At 40.5% G+C, this 24,788-nt stretch overlaps 1 long non-coding RNA gene across 1 annotated transcript in view; it reads right to left on the bottom strand.

Annotated features, from left to right (window-relative positions):
• Positions 1–24,788, bottom strand: part of LOC113459515 (uncharacterized) — a 96,562-nt gene that overhangs the window by 27,510 nt on the left and 44,264 nt on the right. The window lies entirely within an intron of this gene.

The raw sequence follows: 24,788 nt of genomic DNA, 5'->3' as shown, positions 1-24,788 counted from the left end.
TTGAACCCTGATTTCCCTAGCATGATTTAACTATTTGAGTTTATCAATTCCTTATAAGCTCCAAGCCATATTCTACCAAGGTGGAGTTGTGGCATGAGGTTCAGTGGCACAAACTGTTTGCATCCCTCTTGGATACCTTGGACATCTGCAACCAGCTGTGATAATAGTTTTTAATAACATAGGAGTGCTGAAATCCAGGCCTGTTGTGAACAGGTGAACATCTCCAGTTCAACCTCTAATATGTCCTATTTGCCTGAACTTTAGGTTGAGAAAAGAACTTTACTTCTTGGTCTGTAGATGGGTATCTACTAGAAAATCTGATAACCCAGCTAGTCTTCATTTTGGAGAGGCTACTGAGCTTATTTCCTTAGAAGATGATCAGTTTAAGCAACATTCCTTTAAATTGCCTGGGTTTAAACCCACAGACCTGAAAACTACATTATCCTTCTTGACTGCACTGTGAACTTCTCAGCTGTGCCTGAGTAATTTAGGTTTCCCAATACTGCTCATTTTTGACAGTGCTAGAAAATACAGCCTTCTCACCTGGGTTTTGGTTTTGAACAAAATCAAATTTTGAGGTCAGGTTTTGCCCTCGACCTTTTTCATTTGCAGTTGAGTTCATGCTTCAACATAGATTCACCTTGGAGAAGAAAATAACCTTCAAAATTCTGAATAGAATTTGAAAGGTAAAAAACTGCTCATATTAAAGTCAAGGAAACACTCCTTCACAAGCCTTTACTAAGGAGTTAACTCATAATAAACATCTCATAATATAAGTTATATTATGGGCTAACTCATAATAAACAACATTTATAAAATGTAGAAAAAAGAAACCTTGAATAATTAGAGTTTCTACTTATTGGTTACTAACTAGAAATTAGCAATGCTATTAAAATGCCACTTGGTTTTCCATGAAGGATTGGCACATTTAAAAAAAAGAAATTCCTTTTAATTTTATTACAGATTATGAGAGAATTGTGTTATTTACTACCCCAACTATTCAGAAGTACAAATTAGATTTTATGCATTAACAGGACACCCAGAGTTTTACAAATTTTGGTTCAAAGGACTAAAGCTGTGTCGTAAAATTCAAAGCCAAAATTGCTCTGCTTAGAATTTTCCTGTTTTAAAAGTATCAAGCAATCCTAATTAAAAAAACCCAATCCTATGCAATCTGTATGACCAGCTGGCACAGGTATGCAAACAAATGAAGAACAGAAAGCAAAAGCTAATAATTTGAATGAAATGTAATTAATTATTGAATAATTAACCTTGATACTAATAGTATCAATTCCAAGAGACTTTTCTGCTCTCTTTGTAACAGGTGGTAAATTCTGGGGTTTTATAGGAGATGAGTTTGGGTCATGTAGCTTGGAGTTTTCTCTAGGTCAGCATGTTTGACTTCAGAGTTTTGTGATATGAAAACAAAAACAATTGCAAAATTTTGCAATCTAATTCAATTTTGAGCTCAGATCACATCTTCCAGAGGCTATATGTGTTCAGATCAACCAAGTTTTTGGCTGTAATCTATATGCAGTTACAAAACAAGTAAGTGAAAAAACATGAAGTTTCCCAAAAGAGTTTTGAGCTTTAAGGGAAGATACATTTAACCAATATGGCAAATCTTTCAAAAATCTTTCTTTTTTTCAAAGGATGAGGGAAAAAAAAAGACAGTGTTGCTATGTCATGGACAGGATGTTGAACAATGTTTTAGTGGCAGTAGCGGTGTACATCTCCCACCATATCTATTTAGTAGTTATGCTTAGGTAGCAATAAAAACGAGGGCTGGATGATTATTGATTGTGGAATGAAGGCCAGACTGGAGTCTGAGCAGTTGGAGTAATCTGAACTCTGTGGACTGCTGGATGCTCCTCTGTGGCACAGAGTGCAAGCTCCAAGTTTAATGGAAGGAGTAACTATAAATAACATCTCTTCTACCTCATCTCAGGCTGAATAAGTGCAGCCACTACAGCAAATCAGCACTGTATCCACCTGAAAATGCTGACAATATAAATACTGCAAGTTACTCGAGGTATCTTTTTAAAAATTTGTAGTTCCAGCTTATTTGGCACTGGTAAAATTTAACACAGACGCACAAAAATGCTATAATTACTTTCATATCTGATTTTAATAGAAAATAAGAGTCATTGAATCTGCATTACATTCTTTCCCAAATACTCTCTGTATCTCTTTCCCTTGCATCAGGAAGATTTTACTTCTGTTGTTATCAGATTCAAAGATAATAATTAGCTTTGCTGTATCATGTACTGCACGAATCAGTTTGAAGTCGTGTCTTCTTTATTTAATTAAATGTGTATGTATCACTCTCAAAGGACTTTTTATGTCTATTCTGAGCAAATTCCGACTGAGGCATCTGTGTGCTTCTGCAGTCCCACAACCAGGAAAGATATATGCAGGAAAAATAGGTATTTCTCCAGAGAAATCTGTGTCTCTTAAATAATGCCAGTTTGTTTTTACACAATTTAAGCTGCACATTAGTCAGAGTGGAGACTGCAGAAAATTATTATGAATTTAAGAAAAAAAGCTTGTGATGCCACTTCTATACCCTGAAGTGTCTGAAAATATCTTTTCATCTCTCCCTCTTTCACCTGAGCATTGAGAATATAGAGGAGTTTTAAAATTCTCAGCAAAGGACCTTTTTATTAATAATCCAGACTTGCTAGGCTTATGGAGACAGTTACAGGCATTTAGTTAACTACAGCATTATGATTAAACATCCAGAATATGAAAGCTGAAGTGTGGTATTCATATAATTGTGCTACTGGCTTCAGACTTGATATTAATCCAAGATGTTTCACCTGCCAAGGGCCAAAAGCATACCTAAAGACACATTTCAATCTCATCCCACAGCAAGACAAAAATAAATAATGTGTCTCATAAAGTCAAATAAAGTGAGGCCGAATACCATAACTGGCTGCATGTTCCTTCCTTCGCTCACACTTTAATTATGTAATCAATAATAACATGCTTAAATCAATAATTTTGAAGCTGTGAGTTCAAAGGCAGTGACAGAGGAGGATGTTCTGCAGGCTGGGCAGTGCCAGAGGTGCATTTTCATAATATTTGTGTCCTGCATTTAGTGCATGAATTTGTAGATCAAAATATTTTGAGAGAAAATCCATAGGATTTTCCCATGCACCAAAATCCCTTTTCTATTCCTTTGGATTCAACTGCTTTTCTGTCTTAACTGAATCCCTTTACAGGGCATGAACCCGCTCAAGGGAAAAAAAAAAAAAACCCTTCAAACTTCACAAAGATACTTCAATATAGAAATAATTCAGAGAGAGTGGGCTCTCAAAGCTCTCCCAGCTCAGAGCTGTTCCCTTTCCCTACCCTACAATGATTTCCACACACAGAGCATTGAAATTCTTGTAAATGAAAGCAGTTGCAAAGGAGAGGAGCAGGGTGTGTGCAGCCTGAGCTGGGTGAGGACAGCTGGAAGCAAAGAGATCAGTCCCTGCCCCAGCAGCATCCCTGGGCTGGCTGTACCCCCATGGTCCGGGCGAGGGGAGAGGCTGCAGACCCCAGAGAATTTTCCAGCAGCCCCGATCCGAGGGAGCAGCTCCTTTGTCAAACACCACATGAGTCAGGCTGCTGCTGAAGGAAATCTTTTTGTTTACAGCAATGGGGAAGGGAATTGCTAGGGCAATTAAAATAATTTCTTGTTTCATAATACAAACCATACCAAGGATGCCTGTTAGCTGCATTTCAGTGTCAGGTACTTAAAAAACAAACAAACAATCAATCAGGAAAAGTAGGTGCTAATTTCACAGAGGATTGTTAGTAAAAAGCAATCTCTATTTTAATGCCCTCAAAACTTCCATGCTGCTGTACCCAGTCCATGTTTCCTGTATCAGTGGGCGGACTAGGATAATTCCAGGGATTACTGACCTTTGCTGCCCACCTGAGGCTTTACCTGCTGCTGAAGGCTGTGAATCAGGGGGTGTGCAGGTATTTGAGAGGGAAAAGAGTGAAACTTGGAGTTGTCACCCACTCCTTACCAAGGCTGTCATTGGCAGGGAACTCTCAAACCTCTCATGGCTGTGATGCTGCAGGTGCCCAGGGTCAGCCTGTCTCCAGTAAAGTGCATCCATTTCAAGATTTTGCCACACATTTCACCACCAAACACAAGATTTGCAACAACAGTGTCTCATGGAAGCCCTGACTGACTCAAGAAGGGGAGATTTGTTTTGTTTTGTTTCAATTTTTTGAATTTTTCAACTGTGTGTCTGCATGGCAGAGCTGAAGCCCAAATACATTCCCACCTGCTGATAGCACCTGCCAAATCCAGAAAGAATACCAACATGATGATCCATCACAGTTAATATTCCTCAAGACCCAAATATTTGCAGGGAATTTGCCAAGCAATTGGTTGGGAAGGAATAATAACCCTCCTTTCTCACGTACACACACCAATGTACAGCTCTGTGCAGCAATTCTGAAGAGCCACATTAAATAATGTATGTGCTGCTCGTGGACATTTTGCAGCAGGGGGAAGTGAAATCCACAGTGTTACATATTTCATTATTTGTTCAGCCCTACTGCTTGTTAACTCTTTAGAGAAGTAAAGCAATCTCCCCCAAAACTCTTTGATGTGTCCTGGGGTGAATTTCTGGAGAAATACAATATCCTTTGGGGTAGAGTGGCACAGTAGGAGGAAACCTTCATCCTGGCAAATTCCTAAACTGAGCAGACCTGATTCATCTGCAATTCCAAGTAAACAGACAGGTAGGTTTTGTTGTGGTTGTTTTAAGGAAATGATAACAATTGATAGAAACACTGTTAATTAACATTTATCAGTTGCAGAGGATTGTGATGGATTCTCTATCACTGGAAAATATTTAAATCATAACCAGATTTTTTTTCCCCCTAAAGATTCATTGCAATTCAAACAAGGTCTGTTCAGTCTTCAGAGATTTGTTACTACAGGAATTCTAAACAGATTGCCACAATGGCCTTTCGGTATAATTGTTTGTGTCATCAAGACGTCATTGGGAAAGACAACCCTGCCATGGGCACAATGTCAGAAGCAAAGGCTGGTCTGTGTCTGAAGAGGTTTTCAGTGTAAGACTGAGATAAGGAACAACAGAAGGATGCAGGAAAACAGGACAAACTGATCTATGCAGCAATACCAGGATCTGAATCTGTAGGTGTTTTTAAGACACCACCAATCTCTGCAGCCTCAGGAAGTTTCAAATACTTTGTGAATAAAATATATCAATATTAACTTCCCAATATTTTCTTTCTGGGGGAATAAAACGTTACTATTACATAGTAACTTTCCAATTCAGTTCAGAGCAGCTACACCAACCAAACATTTCAGGCAGCAGCAGCAGCTGCAGAACTTCTGTTTTCTTCAGAACCAATACAGACTGTGACAAGAATTGTGTCAGATCTCACAGTCCAGGTAGGGCCAGGGCTGGACAACACTTGGAACAAACATACATGATCTCTTTGATCTTTTGGAGGGATCCACACCCTTCTTGATTTCTTTACAGAAGACTTTAACCATGCTGAAAGACTGTTAACAACTACCCATAAATGCATTTCTTGTGCCCTGTCAGGTTAATTATAAAAAAATCCCACAATGTCCCTATGAATCTGCAGAATATGTTTTGTATCTGCTCTCAAGAAGATGAAATTAAATTAGATGTTAGCTTATGTTCTCAGATGTAAATTATGTAGCAGGATTTCAATTTAACTACCAAAATATTAGATATAACTGAACCTAAAGAAAATAAAATAGTTTAAATGAAACATATCCCCCAGTATTATTTTTTATTTATAAATCCTTATGCAACTATGAATCCCTGAAACTAGTTTTAATTAATAAATATTGCATAAGATCTGTCTTAAATCTGTTTTTTAGAGATGATTTGCATTTTGAAATGGACTCTAAATCTATAGTGAGGGCTTATTTATAATAAATATTTAAGCAGACTTGTATCTTCAAGAATTAAATATTATTAATGGTAATTAAAAGGACACAGCTTGTGAAATGTATTTGGAAATGTTTTCCATTTGGCAAAAACATCAGGCAGGGGGAAGAGGGTGATGATACCAAGCCTTGAGCACTGCAGCCTGAATTCTCAGTATTTTATCATGAAGGTTGGTCACACTGTGGTCTGTACTTAGGGTTTTTGGAGACCAGCATTACACCTGTTACCCTGCAACTGGGGCAAATCTAAAGAGTTTCATCACATCTGGTTCCCCAGCTGTTAAAAAACATCTGCAGTGTTTGTTCCTGCACCTCTGGGTTTTGCAGGTGCAGGTCTAACCCAGGAGAGCCTGGATTTGTCTATTTGACAGTGTGGATGTGTAAAAGGAGAAGTTAACTTGTTAAAAGACAGCCTTAGCTCTTGTTCCAGCCTTGGAAAGCATTTGGGGATCATTTAATTCGTCCCTTTATTTCCCATTGCAGATCTGACTGTTTCTGAGTGCTGTTGGAGCCCTATGGCCTTTTGTATCTCTCTGAGTACATATTCTCTTCATAATGAAAGAGGCAATTAACAAATTGCAAAGGAAATATTCTGTCATGGGAAATAGAATTCTACATGTATATTATAGAAAAAAAAAAAGGAACAGAAATCTGATCTTGACTGTGGTCACCTAAGTTAATAATACTATTTCCATACATTGCACTAATTACTTGCTTTATGTAGTTGCTGGATTGATGCCTACAACCAAAGGAAAGATTTAAATTAGAAGGAGTGGTGGGAAGAAAAAATAGTAGAGAGAAAAAGAAACACTGGGTATTATTTCCTCGGATATTCATTGCTTTTCTTCATTTCTTCTTGCCTTTTTCTTTCACTCATTCTGTATTTAGGTTTTCCTCCTCATATTCACCAATTTAATCCACTAATTTTGTAATCCTTATCTTTAAAGTATGGAATTTTCTTTCTATCTACACCCACCAACTAGAACAAGAGGGTTTAAAAAACCATTTCTTTGCCTCAAAGGGCAGTATTGCTGCAAGGAAATGACTTTGTAAAAGTGAAATCCTCTCACAGAACAAAATCGATGCTTTTTGCACTAGGGGACATTCAAGTTATTTTTTTGGAGAGCAGCATACTGTTTCACTGGGTGTTTGCAGAAGGGAGCTGGTGTGGCTGAAGGAGCAAGAGCAGACTTCTGCTTTATCTTGTGGCTCATTAACAGGGCCACTTATCTGTCCTCAAGGGGTGACATTGGCTGCTGACTCAGTGAAAGGCGCTGACAGTGCCACCACCACCACACAGGGAAGATGAAGGAGTAGCAGGAGAAGAGCAGATCACAAAATCACAGAATCACAGAATATGCTGAGTTGGAGGGACCCACAAGGATCATCAATCCCATTCCTGGCCCAGCACCATCCCCAAGGGTCACACCATGGGACTGAGAGCATTGTTCAAACCCTTCCTGAGCTCTGCCAGGCAGGTGCTGTGACCACTGCCCTGGAGAGCCTGTTCAGTGCCAATCCAACCCTCTGGAGGAAGAACCTTTTCCTAATACCCAACCTAAACCTGCCCTGACACAACTTCAGGCCATTCCCCTGGGTCCTGTCAGTGTCCCCACAGAGCAGAGATCAGTGCCTGCCCCTCCTCTGCCCCTCACAAGGAAGCTGTGACTGCAGTGAGGTCTCCCCTCAATCTCTTCTTTTCCAGGCTGAACAGACGGAGGAACCCCAACTGTTCCTCACACAGCTTCCCCTCAAGACCTTGGGCATTTTTGTTGCCCTCCTTTGGCCACTCTCCAATAGCTTCACATCTTTTTTTCCATTGTGGTGCCCAAACCTGCCCCCAGCACTCGAGGTGAGGTTGCCCCAGCCCGGAGCAGGATAATCCTCTCTCTTGCCCTGCTGGCCTGATGTCCCTCAGGACAGAGATGTCCCTCCTGGCTGCCAGGTCACTGTTGGCTCACATTGAGCTCTCCATTGAGCAGGAGCCCTTTCTGTGGCACTGCCCTCCAGCCTCTCATTCCTCACTTGTACAATGCTGGACTGGAGGTGGCTCCTGGTGGTGGTGGCCAGGAGGGGACCCAGGGCATGGAGAGACTGAGCAACTTCCAAATCACATCACATGGCCTGAGATGGCTCGGTGTCACCAGAGATGTGATCCCTTTCCTCCAAGGGGAGAGGGATGCAGATGATGGATTTCTACAGCAATCTTCAATCCTGGACTGATTTAATCTGTGTTTACTGCCTGTGATGACAGACAGGATGCAAAATCTCAACTTCCCTCAGAGGGTATGATAAAACTGAAAGGTCTGGCAGGCAGTCATACAGCATTTTAACTGGTAAACCAAAGCTCTTTATACAGAAACCATTAAAACCATCAACATGAAACTCCACAGCACTGTTTTTACAGTCACCTTTCAGAGGGAGCAACATTCTGAAGTTAAACCTTTTTGTAAGGAGGAGTTTTATGACTCCTGGACTTCAGTCTGTTTAGTTTATCCCCAGAAACGTAGAAAAGGATCTGAACATGGTCTGTAAATACCTCTGATAGCAAAGGGCCTTTTAAACTAATGGATTAGGGTAGAGCAAGATCCAGCATCTGGCAACTATGCTAACTGCATTCAGGAGCAAAGGCATGCATTCCTAACAGCCAAGATCTCCAACCAAATCACTTGCTCAAGGGTACACTGGATTCCTTCTCAGGTGAAGCCTTGAAATTGAACCTGTCTGCCCTACCAAGGGTTAGAGGCTCAAAAGAGGAACCAGTTTGATAAAAATGCATGGCTTTAGTCAGGCAAGATGATCATAATTAGGCTTTTCTGGCTTTAAAATTATATTCCCAGCATTCAATTGAAGTGGCATAAAGGGAGGAGTATTTAATTTAGAAATTCTTCAATGAAGTGTCTCTCTTTTACTCTCTTTCTCAAAACATGCCTGTTCAGGATCAAAAGTGATATGGCCACAGTGTTCACTCACTCGGTGCAAATTCCTACTCTACTCTTCCCCAGAACACTTAGTACCTGTTGAAGATCCACACTTTGACCAGAATATTCAATGCAGAGAAAAATGAAATTAGAAAGAATAATCATAAAGGTGTGTGAAACTTTTTGATATTGGGTAAAAATAGCTCAGGTCAACATAATTGTTCACTTTCCCTGCCCTCTCACAGGAACACTCACTGACTTTTGAGATCATGTGCAAACATCTATGGCCTGAACCTCAGACTCCTATAGAAATTCCACAATTCATATGGAAAAGTAATTTCTGAGAGATTTCATACTCCTGGGATCTCTCTGAAAAGTCCTGGAACTAAAACTGTTTTCATAGCCTGCCATTAGAAATCATCTTGATGGCAGAGATGCAGTGCCAAATATGGATCAATTTTTCTCCAGGTTCCTATGACTTCTAGCAACTCCATAAGCAACCATGCACTATCTTTTTCAATATCTTAGGTTTGTGTACTGGATTCTTTGTGCAAGTGTTGTGCTCTGGGAGAGTCCAACACTATCAGTATCTCACATACCAGTTACGTGGGTGTTGTGGTAAATGGTTTACACTAGAATTAATAATCTATAAAGATGTCTTGGTTGTATTACACAAATAACAGCAGCCTTACAACATTGATATCCCTACATCATTATGACAGATTAATTCAGAAAACAGATGAAATTTCTTAGTCAGGATTACAAGAAGCTTCTGTAAGTGTGACCAGCACAGAGATATGTGGATTGACAGCCTGAAAAGCATGGCACATAAACAAAATCTGCCTTTTCCTGCTCTTCTTCATCATCCTTTTCCTGCTTTTTGACTTCTTTGGAAATGGATAAAAGTTTCCCTGTGGACAGGAGGATGCTGAACAAGTGTGTGCAGTTTGATCACTTTGCAAGCTGCAATCCTCCACATGGCAAGGAATTCCACAGCAGCCATTTTCACTTTTGCAAGCTGCTCTTCCTGCAGATGGACCTGGGGCTGGGGAGGACAGAAGTCCATGTGCACAAAAAGCTTTCCATGTACTTTCTCCCAAAGGAAACTCATTCAGTGAGCAGCCCATACACCTAGGAGTGTGTTTCAGGCAGCCCAAGCCCACAGTTTATTCCACTTTGAACTGCAAATTGTGCAAACCACAGCAGCAGCTCAGCACTAAGCCTCACGTTCACCCTCCTGCAGAATGGAGTGCTAATTATTCATAGGGAATAATAGCTTTCACATGAAGTAATGCATTGACTGTCCTCCAAAATCTAGCCTGGAATTTAAAAGATTATGAACGGTGCCAACAAAAGTACTCCAGGGGAAAACAACCCTGAATTTTCAAGTTTAGACAAGAGCTTTACTATAAACAAACAAAAGTGTGATATTGTTAAAACTGGTCTTTGAAATTGTCGGTGGGCGATCCAGTTTTTTTTCTTTTTTTTCATGAAACCCTTCAAACAGGAGGGGAACTTTTACCTTCATATGGCAAAGTTAACTTCCAAACACTACCCAGGGAGCATTTCATAAAGCATGTTATGATATACAACATGTTCTGTTGCAGAGATATTGAAACAATCACTGCAAGCTCTTTTCTGTAATTACTACTTAAGTCTTAAGGATGTCCTTGGGGCCAAAGAGATCTGGCTACAGAGAACCCAGAATTTAATTCCATCTTTCACTGGGTTGTCTTTGAACAAATCATTCCTTTGGTCACCAAATCCAAGCTTTCACTTTTTGAGGACAAATAATTTTAACATAGAGAATATTCTTCCCCCATGCACTCTATAGCAGGAAGGAACACTTAAGGAACTTTAAGGAACATTTTGTTCATACCAAAAGCTCATGAAAGTTCTCTTTGCACAAGTCTTCCATGTAGGAAACACCTGATGCTGATAGCTGAGATTCTCAAGCACCTGGTACTACAGCTGCCAAAAAAAAAAATCAGAATATAAATATATGTGTATATAAATATATCTGTATATATATAGTTTTTTGGGTTTTTTTTTAAAGATACAGAGGTTGCTGAATGTCCTGGCTGTGTATACAGCTGAAAATCAGACTGAGAAAGGAAGGAACACAAAAACTTTTGAACCTTCTCCTGTTTTGCATTCATGAAATTTTGAGAAGTTCAGAGATGCTTACACAATCACGGTGAGCAGCAATCACCACTCAGTTCTTTTGAAAATACAGATTTTACTGTGGCACTCTGTGTCTCACTGACTCAGATTGTCTCAGCTATGGGCATCTGCAAATGACAAACAAGTGAAATGATGCTGCAGTCCAGAAAACATCACCTCCTTGTCACAGAAGGATGCTTCAAGGTGGCACCATCTCCAGTTTCACCTGTTTTTTTCTCACCAAGTTGCAGTCATTTTTAAGTTCTAAGATGCTGAACTTGGCAGCTATGAGTCATAGTTAGGCTACAATATTTGACTGCTTCAAAATAAATGTTCTTTAGCTATTTTACCTTGAGATTACTCAGAAATTTCTGCAGTATAAACAGTAGCTTCACTTTTCACCTCATCTTTTACAAGAACTAAGACAATTTTTTCAAGCCTCGCTGGCTTCAAGTTAAGATCAAGACAAGAAAATCACAAAATAAGTGGCTCAATGCTGCACATATTCATGTATTTCACTGCATGCATGGAGGCTGTTCCACTGACACCCACAAAACTGCTCTTGCCTCACTGCACATCTAAAGCTTTTGTAGGAGAGAGAGGCACAAGGAATTTGGTTTCCAAAGTTCAATTCATGTAGCTCTCACTGCTCCAAACACCTCTGGCCATGGAGCTACTTGAGTAGGTACCAGTCTGAAAATCTGAAAGTCTTGACCCCAAGAGGTAATTTTATGTTAAAGCTGGGATTTTGCATGAAAGCTACACACTAATATACAGCTGCACCATCCCGGAAAGGCAGCATTCTACATAATTCTAAGCAGTAGAAGGATGCTTGGATTCAGACCCTCAGATGATATAAAATGTGAGTACTTTACCAAACACACTGAAACTACAGCCTTGCAGGAAAAGGTGTGGGGAGTTCTTCTGTTTCTAAAAAACCAGTAGTAATAGTAATAATAATAATTGTAAAAAGATGTCTTTTGAAATATCTTTCCAAATAAAGAACAGTTTACCTACAGAAACCTGCTGGTTGCTGTAAGCTGTGTTACCAGGGAAAAGGATAAGGCCTGATTCCAGCCTCAGGATACAGAAGAAAATGAAGGAATAACCAAAACCTGCCAGATTTCCCTGGCATTCAGAGCATGTGGATCAGTCTGATGCCAGATACCATACCAGGAGGAACACGTCATTATTGCAACTCAGAAAAATAGGGAAGAAAAAATCAGGAGTTACAACCTGATGGTTGGAATGGAGCAATTTCACATGACATCTTTCTTTTGAAAGAATATTAGCAGGCAATTTGTTTCACTGTTTTTCTTTAACTGTGAGTTTTTCTAAGGGAAAAATTCTGTCTCTCCATGCCTGCTCAAAAACCTCTTAGGAAAGCAATACCTACATGTTGTTTGTATCCTGAGTTTTTCTGGCATTCCTAGATACCCTCAAGTGACAATCACTTTATCAGTTTCATTGCGTGTTTTAAAAATATCATTAAACCATCCAATACAATTCTAACTTGAAAAGTAGCTTATGGGAAAGTCCTTTAAACTAAACATAAATTTCCAGATACCCATGTCCAAAATTTCTCTACTCCTCACTGATTGCAAGTGAAATTTTTTGCTTTATGAATGTCCAAACCTCTTCAATTTTTCACAACTATTCATGTGTATACATCACTCAAGAGCATATTTAAACCTTCTTTACTTATTCACCTTTTCCTGAACCCGAGAAATACTTTGTGGACCATGAAGTGTTCATAGACAAAATGCTGAAAACCATGGCACTAGAGGAAAGGGTCATAGCCCAACAAAACTTCTGTTAAAAAAGTGAAAAAGGCATTTTTTCAGGAATTATGGTGGAAATTTTCCACATTCAAATTTTGTGGTTTAAGAAAATTTCCTCCTTCTTTATTATGTTAATTGGCCCCCCATTCCTAGTGACAGTAGCAAAGGCAAAGGGATGATGAATTTTTTTTCTCCTTTTTAAATATAGGGTTAAGTACAACCAATGTCCTGAGCATTTCCATAGCTGAAAACTGGACTCACCACACCATTATCTATGCTTATCATCAGAATCCAATTAATCAAGAAAATCGTCCCTTGGGAGAGCAATACAGACAAATACAGGTAAATACAAAGCAACTTTGCAGACAAGGAAACAATCATCCTCTCTGAACTCCTTACTTGGCTTTGGAAGGCAGAAACCAATCACTGGTGGATAACTTTGCAATTTCCCATGTGGTGGAAATGGACAGACAAACAATGAGTTACATTTTAACTCTCTGATCTAACTTGATGGGTCTCATCAGGAAAATACCTAAAACCTACAACTGTATTTTTAAAAACTCACTGTCTCCTCATGGAGCATTTGGAAGGGGAAAGCAGTGTGTTACTATGCAGGATATACACTGTTAAAGAAACACCATGTTTTATCCTTCTCCTTCTCCTTCTCCTTCTCCTTCTCCTTCTCCTTCTCCTTCTCCTTCTCCTTCTCCTTCTCCTTCTCCTTCTCCTTCTCCTCCTTCCTTCCCTCATTTCCTTATTGTCCCAATCTATTTTGCAAGATCACAACTGGTGGCTGTGGAAAATTACAAGATCATTTAGCAAATTATTAGGACATCCTAAGTAGAATACTCTAAGTAAGCAGCTCTTTCCCTTCCCTTCCTCATGAGGAGTTTGTATACATACAATATCAGAAGGATATGCAAAGCACATTAACCTAAATTACCTCCCAAAACTACTAAAGATGTATTTTCCTAGTTAAAAAAAATCAAAATTGAATCTTTCATAATTATTTCCCCTTGAGAAAATAACCAAAATGACACATTATTATAGGGTATATCCTTTCTTGATCATAACTTTAAAATAGATTTTCAGAATTGATTTTTTAAAAAAAGAAAGTTGCTTATTATCTCTTATTGTTGCATCATTCTACTTTTTTGGCATATGTTTAATCTTGGCTGTTTATAAGTGTTTTGCAGGCCAAATTAGATTTTAAAATGAGCATTTAAATTTTTAAAAATACCATTTTCAGAGTGTTTTTTTGTAGGAAATTGTGGAATGAAAACTTAGTAATTCCTGATTTGTCTGTGGAATTGCAATTCAATTCCAAGTTTGGACAAGCATACCTGCTTCATCTGGGAAGGAGAGACTGATGCTATCAGGGATCCCTGGTAAACTGAGTTGGCTTTGAACTGATGACATAGTAATGAAGGTTTTAAATTCCTAAGCCATCCAACTGTCTATTAACAGCTCTTTAAACTTACTGCATACACACTGATACCGATCTGCTTATTACTGCAGAAATTCTAAACATAAACATTATTATGAAATCTTGTTTTAGCCACCAAGAACGAAGAGAGAGTGAAACACTAGACAGCTTTTCTTTGTCTTTTATGTGTGAGATTGGAGTTAGACATAACAGCCCTGTAACCTGCTCTGGGAGAAAAAGAAGCCCTTATAGGACAAAATGAACAGCATTATTCACACAATATGGCCTGAAAAGCCTAGGAAAATGTAGGTGCATCATAGGGAGGGAGAGATAACATAGCTGATAAGTATATAGAACAGAAAAGTGTGGCAAGGACACAGATGTGTGTGCTTTTGTCAAGAAAAGGGACTTTTTTTAAAGGTTAATTAATGTGATAATTCTTTTGTAATGCATGTCGCGTCCATCAGCCAGTAAAGGGTTGCCCAAATGGACAATCCCTTCATACTGTGGGAAAGAAGGCAAACCCCTCTGACTGTAAGTAATTTTGCACCATCAGGTGCTTCTTTTGGGCTCTCCTTCCTACGCTGTCAGAAGCAAAGGACAATTACACCGTCTGTGTGGAAAAAATGCCCTCTTCCCCTGGTTTGTTCACACCGCTAAATGTGGCTGCCTTCCCTCTTTCAGGTTTTGTCTCTGGACTGATTGTGCTCTGCAGCCTGATTTCCACTTGAGTCCACTCAGGACTAGGACGCTGAAACATGATTGTTTCCACTCCTGGGGGCTGCAGGGTTTAGTGCCACACACTGCCTTAATGAGCTTCACCCCGAGCATGTGACCCAGCTGGCAGTGAAAAACAGGAAGCATTTTGGCACACATTTTCCCTTTGTGGGGTGAGAGAGGAAGCAGACATGAGCCCAGGCTAACACTGACACAATTAAAATGGAAACAGAGAGCTGTGTTGCCCTTGGTGCAGTGTGAGATGAACCCTGGGTCACCCCTTTAGGCTGTGTCCGTGCCAAGAGCCCTGGGTTGGATTGGAGACGTGTGAGGAACATCCACGTTAAAATGCACATACAAGTGGTCTCTGGGGGCCTGAGACAGCAAAGTCAAAGGGAAGTCCGTCTCTCCATCCGCACAAAATCTGGATCAAGACCTATCTCTTCCCTTCTATGGAGCAAGGAACCTTTGAATTAATTGGTTAGAAAAATTTGTTAGGTGAAGGTCGCTGCTGTATTTGGGGCACCAAGAGTCTTCTGACACTACAGCATTACAGAAATAATGGCATTTGTATTTTCACTAAGGCACCTGTACTGTGTAAATTACAAGTGCAGGTATTCTGGACTTGACAAAATATGGTGACTTCTGGTCCTCCACTTATTCCCATTTCAGCTGTTGACAAACAGAGGATTTCATTCTCCCAGCTCTCTTGGAACTTCCCAAGCCCTTCTCATAGGTGTGTCCAAATGTGCTTAATGTTAATTCATCTTCATCTTTGCTTCATTTCTTCATATGGGTATTTTGTAATAGCAGCAATCATAGAGGAGGGGGTGAAGGGGTGGGGAAAACCTTCTCACCTTCTTTTCTTTCATTGGTAAATAACATTCAAAGCAGCTTGGAAGCTATGCAGTTGTAAGAAAAATATATGATCCCATTCCACACCTTGGGACATGTTTTCTTAGTGTAAACTTAGCAAATGTGCATGAGAGAACATTTTAGCATGAAAACATTAATCTGTGTTTCATTATGTCTGTCAGGAAAGGATTCTGTGCTGAGCAGAAGCATTTTCCTTTAACTCAAGTAGGACATTTCTGAAAGATACCAAGGTGATATTTGTCTTATCTTCATTAAAAGCTAAATCTACAGTCCTTATCAATGGCCAAACAAAATTTCAGAACAAGTGCTACAGGGACCCTTGGAAAAGATAGCAAAATGCAAACTGATATTGGTGTTCAGCACAGTCAGGGTGGCATCTCTTTCTTTTTCAAAAGGGATACACTTTTTGTCATTGTGTCATGGACAGTGCTTACCTAAAGTAGTGTCATTCCAGTAGCCAATTATTCCCACTTAGTGAGCAGAATCTACATAATGAGATGTGATAGCTTTTCCTGAGATGCAGAGGAAGAAGTAATTTTTAAAATCCCACTCGGTAACGCTCATCAGCTTCTATACATTTCTTGGATGAGCTGCTAAATTTTGTGGAAAACTTCACCCCCTCATCCCAGTGGTCAACATTCATCTGCTCTACATGCAAGGGCTGAACACTCATCAGGAACTGTTTAGTGCTTTCTTGGTGTAAATTAAAAAAAAAAAGGCATTTTTTACAGTAAAAGCCTTTGTCATCTGTAGAACTTCAAGTAATTTACATAGAAGTCAATATCTCCATCTTGCAGATGAAAAGCAGGAGATCAGTGATGAACTGGTCAACCCCATGGTCGTGCAGAAACAAAGTCTGGAGAGCCCTAAAATCTTGACCCCTAAAATAGGGTCTGCATTCACAAACCCAGATGCAGTAGGGGGCATTTTAGAGAATAAAATCCAACTGTGCTTTCAATATTGTAGCAGGTCTCTCCTTAAAAAGAAAATGACTGATAGATACAAAATCAGGCAGCTGGATGAATGGTGGAAAGATGACAATTGATCACCTTAAATGGAAAATACAAGCAATGTAGACAGTCTGCTCATAAGTCATTCACAGGTATGAGTCCATACAAGCCAGTTTTGCAAGAGTTTGTAGATCTTTTTTATGATTGTGTTTCAGCTTCAAATCTTATTGGCATCTACCCACAAACTTGTCATCTCTGGAAACCCCAGCTTATGCTAAGTGTAGGCCCTCTGAGGGCTCTGAAAACACATGGAATACAAAGAAAAGGGCAGAAAAGAACTGGGAATGGAGAGGAAGCAGAGGCAAAAGCATAAAGGGTAAAGAAAAAAGAGTAAATTTAAAAGGAAGGAAGCAGGAGAATGAAGAAGATTAAGAGAAGGGAATAGTCCTGAGAAGAAATATAAGAGGAGAGATAGGGAAATTTGGTTTTAATTATGTTTATTGTAGTTCTTCATGCACAAAATTACAAAGTGAAAACAACATAAACAGCTCTGCTGCAGGCATGCTAGGAAATAATCCATAAAGCAAGGAAACATTACACAGGAGCTTGGAGTGACTTACTGCATTATTCACTATGTAGTAATTGCCCAAAAGAAATTAATGGGACTTTTTTTAATTAGTTTGGCAGATAGCTGGAAAGACTTATAGGATTCTTTGCTGTGGATTCTTTACCTAAATAGCAGATAAAAGATAACCAAGACCTTTAGAAGCTAGTTGTAAAATAAAAAGTTAGATGTGCTTTGGCGCAGGAGAAGCACCCCTGCCCAGAGCAGGACTCCGCATACCAGAAGCAGGATATGTTACTATAGCAAGAGACAATCCCTGCTCAGAGAACTTAAAGGAAACATTGGAATGAAGAGACAAGCTGTGGTGGAAAACACAAAAATAAACAATTTTGCAAGTCCAGACCCCAAACCCCAACAAATTCCCAAATCCCAACAAATTCCCAAATCCACCAATAAAGCTGGGCCAGCTTTCATCTACTCAAATATTGCAAGGGACAAGCATAACAGGAATAGTTAAGTAATTTAGGTGTGACAAGTTTTGGCAGGGTAAAGTCATTCTCCTCCAAAGAACTGCATTCTCCTCCCCTCTGATTAAGGCCAACTGGGACCCAAATACCACAACACTTCCAAGTATTCCCATTTGTATTCCACATTCCACATTCCCCCTGTATTCCTAAATCTATGCTCCTTTTACTTTCTCTCTTCAAAGAAAGAAACTTCAGAAAACCCTTTGACCTGAAGGGCTGAATGGAGAGTACCTCCTATCCATAGCAGATTTCTTCATTTCCCCCTAGAGTCTGGATGATGATCACAAAGATTTTTCCTTTCATTTCCTTATTACCCATTTCTACCTTTGAACCTTTCTAATTTAAAAATCCATGATTCTTCATCTTCTTCATCTCAGACCTCTAGCTGCTGGATCTTCCCTGGTAGCAGCTAACAAGGCTGGGATCATTAACCAAACAATCAAGGAGAAAATCTAGCTACATGTTAATAGGAGGATATTCTTTCTCGTTATAGCACTGACAATGTATCTTAAAGTTTCCTGTCAAAATGTCCTTGAAATCTGCTGAGTGTTATCCTTGCCAAACACATTGTCACAAGAATTCTGCCTGCTTCTAACATAAGCCTCTGAGCTGCTTGGTACAATTTTTGACTAAAAAAGTTAAAAATCAGGAAGCTATGCATCCAAAACCAATTCAACATTGTAACGAAGTGTCGTTGTAACCATGTGCACAGGAGTGACTGTATCCTGCATGGTGTGACTTCACACCTGAGTGTCAGGATCTCTAGCTTGTCAGAGTGACCCCAAGAAGAGTTGGAAAATCTCTTTTCCCAGCCCAGAACGTGAAGAAGGAGTCAGAGCTCTTCATTTCTCAGTCTCAAGGTTTTTCATTGTTTCTTATCTATAAAAAATTTTCTCCTGCCCTGCCGAGGTCCATCCAGCAGGACAGTTCCAGGCACTCTGCCTGCACCCGGGGCAGTGTTATGTCTTTATACTAAAAACTACATGTACAATGTTTACAATTACTTTCCAATATCCATCACCTATGTTAGACAGTGAGCTTCTACTCTAAACCAATCCAAAAGTGCCAACATCACAGCAGAAGATGGAGGCCAAGAAGAAGAAGGAGAAAGGCTGAACATGCCCACTTCTCTCCATCTTGCCTCCTGAACCCCCATACCAGAAACCCCAATATCTACTTTTCCACCCCATGATAACTTCTCTATTATTCTACCTAAACTGTTGCGGCTTGCTGGTCGTCATCTGAGGTTGGTAATTTGCTCCATGGGTCATAATCCAACCCACAGGTGTTTTGGGCTCTGTGCCAGGGTCCCTGAGCCCCCTGACAGGGGTCTTGGCCATCCTGGACAGCCAGAGGGATGTTCTGGGTTCCCACACCTGAGCTCTGAGCATGTGGCACAGCTGCAGTGCCAGGAGTGCAGCCCATTGTCACACCAGTGGTGACAAACAAGCGCAGCATGCTGGCAAAACTCGGGCAGCCCCTGACTGCAGAGATGGGCATGTTGCACAGCCTTCATCCTGCCAGCTCCCTCCAGCTCCCATCACACCTTCCTGCCCCACTGGTCAGGCAAACACATCTCTCTGGAACAGCCCATCCTCTCTTATGTCCTTAACCTGCTCCACTCATGCTGCATTTCTCTCTCAAAGCCTCCTAACAGAGCAGAAGTGTGTCCATGGAAACCCTCCTTGCTTTGCACTAGCTGCGCAGTCTGTTGCTACACTTTAGCATCGAATTTGTTACTGCTGCTTATTCACTTGGACTGAAATGGTAAACTTGTCTGGAGATGTCCTGAATTATTCATAGGCAGCACGTACCAAGATAAGTCAGGGCATGAGATGCACCTCGGTGCTGAAGTCAACGTGGTGTGTGAGAGTGAATGATGTTGTGTGGCTTTGTGGGGGAGCTGCTCTCAACCACTGGGAATGATAAGGGATTGGGTAATGACCATTAAGACCTGAAAGCCAATTTGCCTCTGACAATGGAAGCTGGGGGGAGTTTTTTGATACAGCAGCTGCCTTTGCCTCACTTTGATTGTGAACACAGCGTTATGGCCTGGAGCTCCACCCAAATCTGTGTTTTGACTTTCACAGGAGCAGTTTTGTGGGCACATAGGGGCAAGTATATCTGATAGAGCTTAGGCAGCTAATTACTTTGTTATGCCTCTCCAGGAAGTAGTTAGATGACTACATATTGACTGTGGCTCTGGAGCTACAGCTGGAAAACTGTCCATGGAAGTTGGATAAATCAGCCAATCTGTCATCCACCAGCAGCTTTGTGCTCATCTTTCACACAGTGAAAGAGTATTCACGATAAAGTATTTGTGCTTTACAAACAATTTCTACCTTCCTCTGAAATCTGATACCAAAAGAGCCAGAGGCCAGTGTGTGTGAACTATGAGTGGACCTGGTTTGAAAATGCTGGGTCCAGTTCTTGTTCCCCACCACTCCAGTATGCATTGTGAGATTTCCATCTCTAGTCTGAGTCTGAAGGACAGAAACGGGCCTGTTTATAAAGCCATCACTTAATCAGGTACTTATGCTTTTCTCAAAAAAGGTGCACTTCTATTACTCTGAGAAAAAGGGAGACAAAGCGTTTCCATACTGAAAACACTTCTGTAAACCCTGGATTAAATGTTCACTTAAGCACTCATGTTCATCCTTGTCTAAAATGGGAATTTTTTTTGAAAACACAGAATCTTTTAGAGAAGAGAACCTTGCTATAGCCCTTAACAGACTTGGGAAGTGTCCTGATTTCAAGATATAATTCACAAAAGCAAGGTGCCACATGCCACAGCACAAGTTAATGGATTTAAAAATAAGAGAGCTACCTTCATAAACCTGTTGGTTGACCAATTTGATCATTGGAAAGAGAGTTCTCTTTGTAAATGGCATGCTCCTATTTAAATTAACTCAAACTTCTCTTTGTGCTATCTTTATTTTAAAATCAGATTTATACCAGTTAGTAATTTTTCCCTAAAGCACTTTACAGATCTATGCCATCACAGTTGGTGTCTGACTTTCAGCTGTCAGTAATGTAGTACTGCAAGATGTTTTTAACTTAAATTATATATATATATCTTATATTTAAATTACTTCAGAGTTGTGTACAGAGCCCTGTTTTTAAACACTTGTTCTCTTTCTGGAGATCGTGTACACGTGCAGAGTTTGTTAGGAATCCAAGAATTTTCTGACTCTAATACTCCTACAGAACATGACTAAATATTCAGCAATGCTTCAAATTAAGTTAATGCCCCACCCGAGCAGATCAGCTCTTCAAACAGCCTGCATTCCTTCACCTGGGAGTGGAAGGAAATAATGAAAAAAAAGTAAATAAAGGAGTGAGATGGAAAGCATTTTTGCTGTACAATTATCCTGATTTTCAACTTGCACTCCCTGAGAAAAAAGAGGGAAGGACAACCCTTGAAATGTCCCTTGGTCATGGCAGGGAAAAATTGCTTGTTGATCAGTTCTACCCTCTGTACTCACTTTAACCAGTATTTTACACTGAGAGGCCACTGAATTAGAGAGAGATCTCCATGCCTTATGTTTTAAGAACAAAGCAGGTACAAGTGAGACGCCCCCCTCACAGCAGGACTTGTTCTCGCTCTCACTGGGGGCTGGAGCAGAGAGGAGGAAGAGTACTCAGAACCTCTTCCCTTCCATTTTGCAGCATAACATTCTTTTTACTCAGCCAATTTTCCCCCAGTGTACTCCATAAGGTAGAACTGAGCTTGAGTTCTGGCTCACAATGTAATTTTCACACATAGCCAACCTGTCTGGGTGGAAGGGCTGGGGAGGAGCATATTTCCACACATATACTTGTTTGAGAGTACACTCATCCACCTCAACTGATCACTTCAGAGTTATTAGGCAAATATCACGATGACACCAGACCTTCCTCCCAAGCCATCTGGAAGGAATAACTCAGAACTTTTGCAAGACTTTTCCTTTCTTCCCACTGCCATGATTTCATTGCCATAAATCAGCCTGCTAGCAGACAAACCAGGGAATTATGCACTGTGCTGAGCAAAGCCTTGGTGCAGGCTCCATATTTTGCCATTTAGCTCACAACAAGACTCACATGTTTATCAGTCATACTTGGGAGCATTGCTGCTCTTCAGCAGAGATTTTTGCCTTCTGAGGAGGTGGTTTGTGTTCCATGCACCCTCTGAATCACATTCTGCCTTTTAGATTTTAGTACGCAACGATGACACAGCAAATTACACCCTTGTAATATGAAAACATAATATTTTTCTAGCAACAGTTCATAATGCTGTGACCAGCTGGTCCAAAATGGTTAGCAATGACACATTCTCAAATTCTCAAAGGCATGCTGGTAATGCAGCTCCTCAAATTTCTTAGGTTTAGGATGAAATGAATGGAGCATCTCACATGAAGGCATTCCACTCTGGATAATACAGTAGTGGGAGTTTCAGAAGAGTTGAAGCCTTCTTGAATTTAAGCAGCTCACCTTATTTCTGGTGTCTTGTTCTCATGATGAGACAACATCTTTGATGACATGTCTGTATGTATGCTGATGGTACAGGAAGATAAGGTCACCCCTAAATTCTCTGCATCCCTGAAAATGAGAGAAATGTGAGCAAGGGAAAGTCCATGGCACAGCATGTGCTGCTACGTACTTACTTTGACTTGACGTTGATGGATGCATTCAAGTATTTACAAGCTGCCTGATGAGATGACTCAGAGAAAGTTTGAAAGAAACAGCACGGCTGACACCCCTGCTTGAAGGGGGAGGAAGTGGGAGGGAAAGATTGCCTTGAGATCAGAGTTTGTGGTTTTTTAAAATGCTGCTGCTTCACAAGCCCACTCTTTGTGCTGGAGTAATTATGTGGGTGTACTAGGAAAAAAAAGCTAAGCAGTTTGAGAAAGGTCTGGCTGTGGGGAAACCCAAATTTAAAGATCTGATTTGATTTGAAGAAGCAGAGCAGCTCAGTAGTCCTGGAGGAGGACATGCAAGCCACTTTTGCAAGAGCCAAGAGCAGTTACTGGGCCAGTCCTTGGAGGTTTAGGGCGCAGGTCAGCCATCCATGGGCAAAATCCCATCTTTCCATCACCCTCCTGTAAATCTCCTCCCTGCTGGGGTTGTCCCCAGTCAATTCCACAAGACCTAGATCAGCACATTTCTCCCAGAACTCGAAGACCACTTTAGTCAAAGGTTTCTCTGACCATATGAGGATGTAAATTGGATTAGGGACTGGAAGGTCAAAAGGCCACTCAAGGCTCTTCCTTCTGCCCCTACAATGTGTCCTGGTACTCACCAGTAGCAAGCTCTCTCGCTTGGGGAAGGCCAGAGCCATGGCAAGGCACAGAAAAGCCACTCTGGAGATCATGTCTGTCATCACTGATTTTTTAATGAGCAGAGAACAGAAAGAAATGTGCATCCAATTCCATGAATTACCATTTTTGAGCTGTCAGGCAGGAAATACCTGCACCAAGCTTGGAAGGCACTCCCAAAAGCCATCACATTTAACTCTTTGCATTTTTCTAACAGCTGGTGCAGGTCACAGAGCAACAGTGTAGAAAAAAACCCACAGAATCCAACGTTCTCCACAGGTCAATATGGGAGTGATGCACCTCCACCTGTTTTTATAACACCTCCCCATGGCCCAGGGAGGGGAAGGGATCTTGCGAAGCCAGTGTTGCAAGGGAAGAGTGTGGTTAAACTTTTAATTCATCCCCATCCTTAAGACAGTCTTCAGCAAGAAATCCTCATCCTGTAACCAGCATGGTAAGAAGGACAAATTTCCTGAGCAACGAGCTGGCACAGTTCTCCAGCAGAAAGGAAGAGGAGGAAAAAGACCATTTCACCAGCAGAGTCCTACCAGGGGTTTTGTAACTTACCTTTGTACAAAGAAACCAAGGATCTCAAAGATGTGAGCTATTTCTTGTGTGCATGGCTGCTGTAACTCATCAGATAAACTGCTTTCAGAGTCCATTTCAGGCAGGTCTAAAAACAATGCAGGGATGTCTGAGCATCCTTCGTCTGCAGTTCTCACCCAGCTGAGCTCCCCACCAGCTGTGGGAGCCTGGGTGGAAGTGGGACTTGGGTGTGGATCAGCCACATCAGCAATCATCAGCTGCTGTGGCAGAGGTGCCCCCTAACTTGCAAAAGTTTTATTTTTTACACAAGAATTATTCTCCACCCGAGGAAATATCACATGCTACTATTTATATCCTCTAGGGGCTTGGGTAATTCTGGATGCTTCCAGTTCCATCAAATAAAATTTTTAAAAGCTTTAGAAAGGGGGGAGAGATAAGGAAACTAATGGAAAATCATAAAATGGCTGTCTTTTTTTCTGAAGAAATCAGAATATTTCCCTCAAAAGTTTTTGCAAAAAATCTCTAATTGCGTTACACAATATTTTATTTCCTTGGAATTTTGTTTTTCTGTCAGCCTTTGCTGAAAGGGATATTTTTCTTGTCAAATCTTGTGTAATTACAACAGTAAAGGCACATTTTGCACTATGGTAGTGAAATTTCATTTGGAATGAAAGACATTAAAGAAATGTAGGTGTATTAATGTTGTTGAAAATAGCATTATGTAACAGACATTTGATGGACTTGCAGGTCTTTATTGGAGGTCAGATGCAGGTATTACTCATTCCCCAGTGCTCACAGAACTTGATGCCCCTTCTAACACCAATGAAAAGACTCTAATGCACTGCAAAAGGAACTGTTTTGGGACACTGGTACAGCAACTTAATTCCTCCTTTCTTTTGGGAGTGTAAAGGAGCAACATCTGACTGGCAGAGTGCAGCAAGGAAATTTGCTTAATTGCTAGAACAATAATGCTTAATACAAATGACATACGAATAAAAGAACAGGAGAAAGGAGCCTCTAGCTGCACAAGGAAAAAGCTCGATGAGATTTTAAAATGTTCCCT

This window comes from Zonotrichia albicollis, chromosome 2, assembly GCF_047830755.1.
Source record: "Zonotrichia albicollis isolate bZonAlb1 chromosome 2, bZonAlb1.hap1, whole genome shotgun sequence".
Classification (NCBI taxonomy): domain Eukaryota; kingdom Metazoa; phylum Chordata; class Aves; order Passeriformes; family Passerellidae; genus Zonotrichia; species Zonotrichia albicollis.
This window is presented reverse-complemented; position numbering and strand designations above follow the sequence as displayed.